Source organism: Heterocephalus glaber, unplaced genomic scaffold (genome assembly GCF_053883595.1).
Source record: "Heterocephalus glaber isolate CG9 unplaced genomic scaffold, H.glaber_assembly_v1.0 deba00000896, whole genome shotgun sequence".
In the NCBI taxonomy this organism is placed as follows: Eukaryota; Metazoa; Chordata; class Mammalia; order Rodentia; family Bathyergidae; genus Heterocephalus; species Heterocephalus glaber.
In genome coordinates this window covers 547,523-559,171 of record NW_028258170.1, presented here as the reverse complement: position 1 = coordinate 559,171, position 11,649 = coordinate 547,523, and the positions used below count along the sequence as shown (strand labels likewise).

At 36.2% G+C, this 11,649-nt stretch overlaps 1 long non-coding RNA gene across 1 annotated transcript in view; it reads right to left on the bottom strand.

Moving 5' to 3' along the window:
• Positions 1-1,198: 1,198 nt before the first annotated feature.
• Positions 1,199-11,649, bottom strand: part of LOC147828850 (uncharacterized) — a 53,493-nt gene continuing 43,042 nt past the window's right edge. The window contains exon 3 of the long non-coding RNA XR_015449995.1: positions 1,199-2,119. This is a non-coding gene — a long non-coding RNA (uncharacterized LOC147828850). The remainder of the gene's footprint in view (positions 2,120-11,649) is intronic.

Genomic DNA, 11,649 nt, shown 5'->3' with positions numbered 1-11,649 from the left:
TGAATACAGAAAGAAGCAAAGATCACACAGGAAATGTCAGAACTCTTTCAATAATGTATGTTAATAACAAGTTATCTAGAGGAATATGCACAAGTTTTTCAATAATTGCTATGATATATTCCTTTGCTTTAATAGTTTTCATTATTTTCCAAATTGTCTACAACATTACCATGTACCACTTTCTTATAATTTAACTCTATTTCAGTGTATTGTTTTATGCTGAATATAATATTGGACAGTAATGACCTCTGTTTTTTCTTCTAGAAATTTGTGTGTTGGTCTATTAAATTCACCAAGAGAAACTTGTAAAATATGAATGAATATTCTTCAAAAATTATTATGCACTAAAATATGGTAAGAATCCCAGTCTCTTGTCTGTGGTAGAGTTGTTAAATTTTTTTCTCCCACATTGTAGGTTGTTTCTTAGACAAATAATTGATAATTTGAAATAGGAAGAAATGATCCACAGGGGTAGGGGAAATGAGAGGGGAATTGGAAAGGGAAAATTATGAGATAAGGAAAAAATGGAAACAAAGTCTTTGAAAATAGGGAAGGGTGGAGGGGGTGAAGGGAGGACAGGGAATGGGGGAAAAATAAGAACCAAGACACAACACATAAAGGTACAAGTACTCAATGATAAATGTAAATGTATTGTATACCTAAAATGTACCAATAAAAGAATTTAAGAAAAAAAATAGAATCCCAGTCTTCTGAAGATAAGGTCCAGCAATCCTATCATTGTCCCAAATGTTTTACACCAATGTTATGATGAGGTGCACATGGAATTGTTATGTATCTTGTGCAGGTGGATGGACTGGGCCATAACATTTCAGTAAATTAATGAGTGTTACAAAATGAAAAGGTGGTAGATCCAGGATCTGAATGCCAGTATGTTTGTTTTGAAAGCAGTTTCTACTAACTAATCTCCTCTTATTCACTGTTCTATCAACACAATGAGTTATGAGAAATGTAGAGCTCTGTTTTACTATAAAATTCTCTAAAGATAGAGTTAAGGTGGATATTCTAGTATATTAAAGTTTTTAAATGAGAAACAAATTTTCTTATTTTGCACATTTGTTGCTCTTAACATCACAGGAAATGCCATAATAGACTTGACAAAGACTTTATTTTTTCCACTTAAAATGAGTTTTTAAAATAATGCTCATTAAAATGTCAAAGTATGTGTTAAGTACAAGTTAGTTAATACACAGTTGGGGCAAAAAAAAAAAAGTCAAATTAAATTGCTTTAAGAGAGATACCAAAGAATTTATCAAAAGGAAAAAGAGAAAAGACAAGTATACATATTTAGCATCACTGTTATTTTAGTCCCTTTCTCTTCTGCATGATTCTAACAACAGCACTATAAATGAGAGGGTTCAGGATGTGGATCACAATCACGTAAAATACAGAAGTCTTCTGATCCTTTCCCAAGATGCCAGAGACCCCTGTAGAAATGTTTCAGTACCCACATGCCCAGTGTGTGATACAGGCCTGAGAAAATAAATACAATAAGAGATAGAAATAAGAGAGAGATAGAGGGATGCCAGGATGACCAATGCCAGTGTAACGAACAAAGGTGGTGGACAGTCCCAAGCACTGACTTTTATTGGCAATAATTTGGGGGTAAATGTGATGTGTGGTTTCTATGGAAATTAATGTAAACAAGGCTCAGAAAGGACAAGACAAAGTATTCTGGAATTAGGAATAGAATAGGCAAAATATATGTTTGTAATTATAATATTGCCCTTCTAGTCTGAAGGTTTTAGTTGTGGGAATTGAATTTGGGTGTGAGTTACTCTGACCTAGGCATGTAGGCTTTGGCCAGACTCACTTCTATAAACAAGGCAATAATTGTGGGGTTAACTCTTCACAGCCTCCCTTGTGCATAATTAATATTATGGTCCTCTGCATCTCCCCCTTCTCTTGTTTGAAAACAGGAGCTGCATCAGGTCTGGTGATCTTTGCAGGTCCCTGAGCTGTTGCAGGTGAGGGGAGTGACTCAGACGCAGCCTTTGTATGGCTCTCAGCAGGGTGTCACACTGTGTTGCTTGCAGCAAATCCATCATCTTGGTCCATGGTGGTAAGTTTTGGGATGATGGCCACAGAAACTTTTCATTTCCTGTTGAAAAATAAGCATACCCTGGTCCTTATGTTATTAATTGTATTAAGCCATTTACCTTTTAGCTAGGACATACTTTGACAACACTAGTGTCTAGGACATGTGTGTAGATCTATCTTTGTATATATTTACATACCATAAGTGAATCTAAAAAATTTAAAATGAAAGTAAAAAGATCTAATTGAGCTTGTGGAGGTAGCTGGACCCCCCTTTTATTGTTTATGTAATTGTATTTTTAGGGAAAGGTGAGTACATCCAACAATGGCTTCTCCCCATGAGTTATCCAATGGACCTATGTCACCAGGACTTGTAATGTGACTAAATGACTTAGCTGTCTATAATAATTTCCTTTATAAAGAGCATCTCCAACCTCAGTTAGGGGAAAAAGGGCGTAGTATCAGTCCATCTGCTTCAAACTGTGAAGGGTCGATGTAGGGAAGACAGCAGTTAGGGACTCTCTTCAGGAAGCCAATTTAATAGACCTCAAATAAAAATCATATTGTAATTTGACAATTACAAACTCTCTTTATAAAGTCAATCTGGTGGATTTTGATTAAAAACCTAACACATTTGATTTTATCTATTAGATTTCTTGGAGTTTGGCAGCCTATAGGCAAAAGTAAATGAAATTTTAAGAAATTAGAGCACTATAATCAAAGTATAAGTACTGAAATAAAAAGCAGGATGGGGAAAGAGCCATGTTTATAAACTGTTTTTAGAGGACAAATGTAGTGACTGTAATCTGCTGACACTTAGACCCTTTTACTAATGGAACTTATCTATAAGTCTGATGTTTTGTCATTACTTTTCTTTTAATTTCACCTGTAAAAAGATGGAAAATGTAATAATTTTTAAAAATAATTTTATCTTTAAAAATTTTTAATTTAAAAATGAATTTAAACTTTAACTAACTTTAATTTTAACTTTAACTTTAATTTAAACTTTTAACTTTAAAAATTAATTTAACATTAAAATTTTTAACTTTAAAAATTTAAAAACTCTTGTTGAGGTCTGTAAATTTTACCATGTTTTTTTCTAATGACCCATAACAGGGGTGAGTCATCAGTGTATTTGGAAACTGTCAGTAGGAGTCAGAAATTGGAGCCCTTCTTATATCCTGTTTTATTACTATGGTCTTGACCTCATATAACTTTGGATTATACTTTTCCACTGGATGTTTAAGACCAAGTTAAGGTGAGACATATATTAATTAAAATTAACCTCTTCCTGTCTATCAAGTCCAATTAAGTATCCACAGACATTACTTGAACCTTGTATAGAGCTTTTCAGCTCCTGTCAGTGTCAGCCATCGAATGTGTCACCGACTTGCTTGAACATGTAGCTTTCTATGAAAGCATGGGAGATTTTTCCCTACAAGTGACAGTCCTTTGGCACACTATAGATTCTTATTTTTCTGGTGTCCAACAATCTCCCTGCTCAGGAGGTTGGGTGATTTACCAAAGTTTCAGGATCTTGTAGCAAAGGTTCTCTCATGTCCTAGATTGTTTGCAGACCTTGAAGAGCCAGGGCCAAAATATTGACTGTTTTCTTAGCCCAGTTATCTTTCTAGTTCTGGTCTCTAAACTTTAGTTGTTGAACACCAAGAATAAAAGATCAATAACATTAGCATTGCAATGGGAGTAGTGAACTTAATTATTATAATTTTACCTGGATATCAACCACTTTGAAATATAAAATATAGTTAGAAGATGGTTATTATTATCAATCATGGTTGTTCTAGTAGTTGAATTCCTGTTAATTGTTAATGGAAATAAAGCTTCAAATCAAGAACCACACATATTTTAGCATGACAATCATAATGACATTATCTTTGTAACACACTTAAATGTCCATCATAATATAAAATAGCCATTGTTAAACATACTCATTCTCCAAAAACACAAAAATTTCTCACCTAACTTACTATCCTTTGATAGGATGCCACCTAACAAAATACATCATTCTATAAATGTACCTGTTATCATAAATAGCTGGAGTGTAAGAGAAAGACAAATACTCAAATCAAAAGGAGTTATTATCATAAACAATATATTAGAAAACCTGTATAGTCAGAAAGCATGAATTCATTTAGTACATCAAAAATTAACAATAAAAATTGTCACAATTATATATATGAAACCTTATGTCCTTTATTTTAATTTGGTAACAAAAGCATGTTATCAATAAAAACCCCTTTTTTCTCACAGAAAATTTAATCTTTTGAAGATGACCAGTGTAAACATATTACTATAACATATTTAGAACTTAGCCCTTTGATGACAACCAATGTAAACATATTTCAATAACATATTTAAGTAATAATCATTTATGTACATCTCTTTATGCCTGTAAATGCAAACCTTTTATAACAAATTGCAAACAATAAGCAAACATACATATATCCTTGATAATCACTTTGCACAACTTCTCAATGTACCTAAGACTTCTGGTCTTGTATATCTCTCTGTATTCTTCTAATAAGACAAATGCACAAAAATCCTTTCATATCAAAAGTATATCTCTTCTACTTATAGTTTTCTTAATATTTTCCCTGCAACTCACTTACTATAAGCCTTCTATAACAAACATGTCTTCAGCTGTTAAAATTTTAGTGTTCCCTTTTTTTCCTGTCCTCACATTGTTACATTTTAAAATTTGGCTGCCAAAGAACTGTAGTAACCTTGAGTTTTTCATCAATAAAGTACAAAAAAGAGCAAGTTTACCCTATAACTACAATTCAAGAATTTGTAAAGAACAAGAAATGTTTTAAGCACACCAATTAAACATCCACTCAAATTGAAACAAAGATACATTTATCCATTAGCTAAAATTTGTAACTTGATTCCTTTTGTAAAATGACGATGTGTGGTAGAGCACAGTTGCAGTTTTTCTGGCTTTGTTTTGGATTCCAGATATTTAGAGCAGCATGAGGCTGATAACATAGCACCAGCCTTGGTTCTTAAAGCCAAGATTATTTTCCTCACTATTTTGTTTTATGTTCTTCAGAGTGTTCCTACCTGTTTTCAAACCATCACATATTTTCTCTCTTCAGTTCTTTCCAATTTGACTGCAAGCCCTACTCGACCCTTTCTGAGTTTGAACTTGGCGCCCCACCCACACCCTCTGGTACACTTAGGCCAAGCAGTTCTCCTCATGCTTCACACACACCCCGCCCCTCTTCTCTGCACCTGTGATCTTAGCAATTTAAGCAGAGGGAGAGGCAGCTCCACCTCCTCCAGAGGGGAAGCACTGGGGTTTGCCTACAATGATGTCACATTTTCTGAGAGCCAAGTCCTCTGTGTGAAAGACAGCACATATGGCAAATAGTTGTTCTAAGACTGAAACTAAACAGTTCTCACTCACCAGGGGCTGATTTCCATAGAACAGAAGCTTGAGTGGCTCCAATGCTTGGTTGTTCCAGGCACAAAAGAGAGTGCACAAGGCTCCAAGTTGTCAAGTTCTCAGTTAAAGATAACTTTTCTTCTTTTTGAGGTGTCTGGATATTATTTTTGACATGATCCATAAGTTCTATATCTAAAGTTCTTGTTTGTGAAAAATGACGATTATATTTAACTACATTTTGCAGCATTTATTGCAAAACTGTGGGCCTACTTGGGCTGAAAGTGATTACCCCATGTTTTAGACCCAGCTTTACTACCTTTACTACCTTCTCACATCTGAATCACATACCTCTTTTTTTCTGGGACTTTGTGCTTGTCCTTGAACTTGAAGCAATGTGCCCTGCTTTGTGGATTCCTTTCTTTCTGTTTCTTTTCTCCTTTTTATTCTGAGTAACCCGAGTAGCCACTGAGCGGGTGATTGCATGTGGCTCAAGCTCCCATGATGGGTGCCAATTGTTAGAATGCAGTTGTTCTAAATATAATACTGAGCATAATATTGATTATGCCCAAGGCACCAAGATGTAAGATTTCTTCAGTTTTAAATGAGTAAAGATTAGCGAGCCATAAAAGTTGGTGAATCTCAGAAGATGAAAGGCACAGGTGGAGAAGGCTGTTTTAGCACATCCACTTTGACATTTAATTTTGATATTGTTTCTTGTGAATCATCTTAAATACTGTTGAGACTTTCAGTTGAATTTTGTATTTGACTATTTAAGGATTGACTTCAAGGATTGCTTAGTTCTTTTCACAGAATTTCTAGTTTTAGTGATGCAGTCTGTCATATATTGTACCATGATTTCCTCCATGCTTCATTCAGTACTCTATTGTATCTTCCATGATGTCATTAAATATTTAAGAATTTGATTAATTCAGCTCCTTATTTACACCATCTTTGCTGTGATTGATCATTTTCACTATAATTTTTTTGAATTCTTTGAAATTCCTTCCACTTCAATGTCAGTGGGATCAATATTTAGGAGGAAATTATGAATTTGGGAAACATTCTGTTTGCTTGATACTTGATGATTCTTTGTGCTTGTGTGTGTGTGTGTGTGTTGAAGTTTGAAGATCACTGGGAATGAGGAGTTGAAAAACTATTGTGTGGAGATCTTTTGAGTAATCGGTTTCTTGTTGTGATGTTTCTTAGGCTGTGGTGTCTCAGCATGAAAGCATGCAGTCTGCCCCTTGGTTCTCAACTTTGAAACAAGTTTGAACTATTAACACTTTTTTTGAAGCCACGATAGTCACCAATAATATCAATATCTGAGGAACACACCATATATCAACATGTGATTTAAAACTTCTTTGCAAAATTCACTACCCAGGAACAGAGAGGGTGAGTAACAAGGTGGGAAAGGAGGAAAATAGGTGTTCATGCAAATATTAATTTTTAAGAATAAGGGAGGGAGGGGATATTTGAGGGAGTATGAGAAAAGAAGGAAGAAAAAAAGAGAAGAGAAAGGAGCATAAATTGAAAATTAGAAAAATATGTAGGGAGGTTAATAAACTAGCAGATGTGTATATCTCATGAATGTTGTGTAGGGGTCCATAGGCATGGAAGGGACTCACTAGGTTTTCTGGCTAATCCTGACTAGAAGGATTTAAAGCTTTCCTGGAGGGAATAATTAACAAGACAAGGAGAGCTGAAAATCAGAACACTGAGGCAGATAACAGGTGTCATAGCCATGTTTTCCTCCTGTCCCTACCTCCTGTAAAATTCAAGGGAGTTGAAAAGGAGAGGGGACTATATAACTTTTATTTAGTGTATACACACACACACACACACACACACACACACATTTTCTTACCCAAGGGTCAATATATCACAGCCCTTTATACTTAATCACTAAGTAGACTTGGCATGTATAGTTTCTCCTCACAAACGTATAAATTCCAGAGATAAGGGCCTTATAAGGACAACCTGGGCCACCTAGGAATGTGCATGTAAACAGTGGAACCTCAGGGTAGGGTTCAGGGCCTGGGATCCACCTATGCAAGTCCAGAGAACCAATCAGATTGCAAAAAGTTCCAGCTATAAACCTGGGGGCAAGAATCATTTTGATCAAAGAAAGCTGAAGGAAAAGGTTCACAGGTATTAGCCTTTCTAATCTCCCTACCTACATCTCACAGGGTAGCTTCTGAAATACCCCTGACATCCTCTTTTCTCACAAATAAAGTGTTTTGTTTTTTCCTTTTAAATTTTATTCCCTTAACTTCTTGTGGCTTAGTTCAATGTTCCAATGAACTACTCAGACAACAAAGCTTCAGTGCACATCCCCAGACATGACAGTTAAAAAAGAGTATAAAATAACCCAGGCTATGAGAGAAGAGGACCAAATAAAGTAACACCCTATAGTTATAAAAGCAATAATTTCAATTCTAATATAATTACACATGTATACACATACACACACACACACACACACACACTAGGAATTCTTCCTTGTTGGGGCACTCCTGACACTTCAATTTCCTTTGTTTGAAAATGAATGTGAGAGTAAAACAGAGTATTGGCATAATCTATGTGCAGGTCCTGATTATTGAACAAAGTTCCTTATAAACCCAGACCTTGCTATGAGTTGCATGGTTATCTAATGCCTATGAGCCACTCAGTTTAATCAGAATGGGTCCCATAGATCAATAGATTACAGTAGGTAGATGTAATAACTTAATATAAATATTTTCTACCCCATGTAATAAAGAAAATAATGAGCCGTAATTTAATTAAAGTTAAGAATTTCTTTCACTGAAATGTTGTCTACAAGTTATATATTCTATTGATGAGCTTGCCAAAAAAACTGATAGAATACATTTTCTAAATCATGAAAACACAAATATATGAGTATAAGATAAAACTAGTCACTCAGAAAACAACAAATCAGCCCCCTGAAGACAGGCAGGTCTGCAGACGTGGTCTCAAGGTGGCCAGTCATGCTGAAAACACCGAATCAGCCATGCCCCAGCAGCAATCCCCTGGACCACCCCCAATTCTTTGGCCTCTTAACTGTACAACCACCTGGTTCCACACTACAAAGACACAGAGGACACCGGACCACCAGACCACTGTACTGGAGCTAATCAAGTTCTCAGCATTTAAAGAATTCCTGCCCAGAGGTAGGGGCTTCTGAGCCAGTGTTCCACTGCTCCTGGTCCAGAGGAAGGGGCTGCCTGGCCACCATCCCTCCCACCAGTTCTAGCCCAGAGGAAAAGGCTTTTGGGCTGCCATCTGTTCCATTGCTCCTGGCCCAGAGGTAGGGGCTTCTGAGCTGCAGTCCCACTGCTCCCAGTCCAGAGGAAGGGTCTTCTGGGCCACCAAACATCCAGCTGCTCCCAGCCCAGAGGAAGGGGCTTTTGGGTCAATGTCCCTACCACCACTCCTGGCTACTGGCCCACCTCTCCAGGCTCAGTGGAGGTAAGCAATGCATATGCCAACAGCACCCCACCTGCCCTCCCAGTTGAAATGACAAAACATGTAAATAAGTCTCAATACCAGACTTCCAGATCACCTACAGCAACCCCAAAAGGAAATGAGATGGAACATTCTGATACTCAACCACTGGACCCACTGAACTGGCAAAAAAAGGGGATCTGGAAAACATGAAATCAGAAATAATTTCTCAGATAACAGCAAAGATTGTGCTCATAGTGCAAGACATGATTAATAAATCTAGAGAGGAGCTGAGGAACATGATGGAATCCCAACATAGGAAACAAATGGAATCCATAAAACAGATGGAAATAGATTTCCAGGAGATGAAAAATTCCATTGAAAGTCTACACAGCAGAATGAGCCAGTGTGAGGGCAGAATTTCAGATATACAAGATAAGATTGCAATTAATGACCAGGAAAAGAAAAATCCTTTCAAAATTATAAGGGAACATGAGAAATCAACCCAACAGCTGCTACACAATGCAAAGAAGAATAAAATAAGACTGATTGGGCTCAAAGAAGAAACAGGAGAGAATGCAGATGACATAAAAAAATATTCACAGAAGTAATGGCAGAAAACTTCCCAAACAGGGGAAAAGAACTTGACATACAGATAAGTGAGGTATGTAGGACTTCAAATAGCCTTGATCAAAAAAAATCTACACATAGTCATATCATTGTTAAGATTCCAGAAACTCAACAGAAGAACAAAGTTCTACAAGCAGTTAGAGAAAAGAAACAAATCACATACAAAGGAAAGCCCATCAGAATCACAGCAGACTTCTCAGTGCAAACCATCAAAGCAAGAAAAGCTTGGAGTGACATATTTCTTCTTTTGAGAAAACGGCCTCCAACCCAGATTGATGTACCCTGCAAGACTATCTTTCAAAATTGATGGAGAAATGAGATACTTTCATGACAAAACCCACCTTAGGAACTTCATGAATACCAAACCAGCACTCCAAAGAATTTTACACAATATCCTAGGAACAGACATTGAGGATCACAACCCCAGGAAGCAAAGCAGAATGAACCCATCTGGCATGACAAGAAATTAAATGGAAAGGGGGAGAATTCAAAAAAAGAAAAAGTCATGGCAATGATAAATCAATATGTTTCAGTTATAACCATCAATGTTCATGGTCTCAATTCACCAATCAAAAGAAACAGACTGGTAGAATGGGTCAAGAAGCAAAATCCAACAATATGCTGCATATAAGAAACACACTTAATTTAAAATGAAACTCATAGACTGAAAGTTATAGGGTGGAAAACAATACTCCATGTGACAGAAACCCAAAAGAAAGCAGGAGTAGCTATCCTCTTTGCAGATCAAGTAGATTTCAAACCAACACTGATGAAGAGAGAAAAAGAAAGGCACTATATCCTTGTAAAGGGAACAATCCAAGAGAAGAGATGACAATCATAAATAGGTATGCACCAAACACTAGTGCACACAACTATATAAAACAAATACTAACAGACATGAAAAGTCATATATGCACTAATACAATTGTAGTGGGGGACCTCAACACGCCACTGTCACAAATACATAGATCAACTACAGAAAAAATAAGTAAGGAAATATTAGAACTCAATTGAACTCTTGAATAAATGAACTAAACAGATGTTTACAGTCTTCTACCCCATAAAATCAGAATACACATTCTTCTCATCTGCACTTCTTAGAAGGCATGGGTCATTCTCCAAAATAGGCCACATACAAACACATAGAATATGTTTACATAAGTGCAAAGGAATTGAAGTTATCCCCTGTATATTATCAGACCATAGTGCTATGATACTGGAGATCCATAGCAACAGTAACGCAAAAAATTTCATAAACATGTGGAAATTGAACAACACACTTCTGAATAACCAAGGGGTCATAGAGGAAATTAAAGAAGAAATCAGACAGTTCCTTCAATTAAATGACAATGACAATACAACATATCGGAATCTATGGGACTCAATGAAAGCAGTCTTACAAGGTAAATTCATAGCAGTGAATACACATATTAGGAAAACAGAAGGAGCCCAATTAAACAACCTGATGCTGAACCTCAAGCTTCTAGAAAAAGGAAGGAGAGGACAAACCCAAAGCTCATACAGGGGAGGAAATTATAAAGATCAGAGGAGAAATCAATGCAATGGAGACTAAGAGAATGATACAAAAAATCAACGAAGCCCAGAGTTGGTTGTTTGAAAGAATCAACAAAATTGACAAACACTTAACCAATCTTATCAGCAAAAGGAAAGCAAAGGCCCAAATCCATGCAATTATGAATGAAAAGGGTGAAATTAAAATGGACCCAGCAGAAATCCAGAGGATCATCAATACCTACTTCCAGAACCTATACGCAAATAAGGTGGAAAACAGAGAAGAAATGGACAGATTCCTAGAAACATATGAATTATCAAAGTTGAATGAAGAAGAACTAAAAATTCTAAACAACCCAATATCAACCAATGAAATTGAAAACATAATTAAAAATGTAACAACTAAGAAAAGCCCGAGCCCTGATGGTTTCACTGCTGAATTCTACAAGACATTTAGAGAGGAACTACTGCCACTACTGTTTAAACTCTTCAATGAAATTGAAAGGGAAGCAATACTCCCAAATTCATTCCTGGAAACAAGCATCACCTTGATCCCCAAAGCAGAGAAAGTCCTAACCAAAAAGGAGAACTATAGGCCA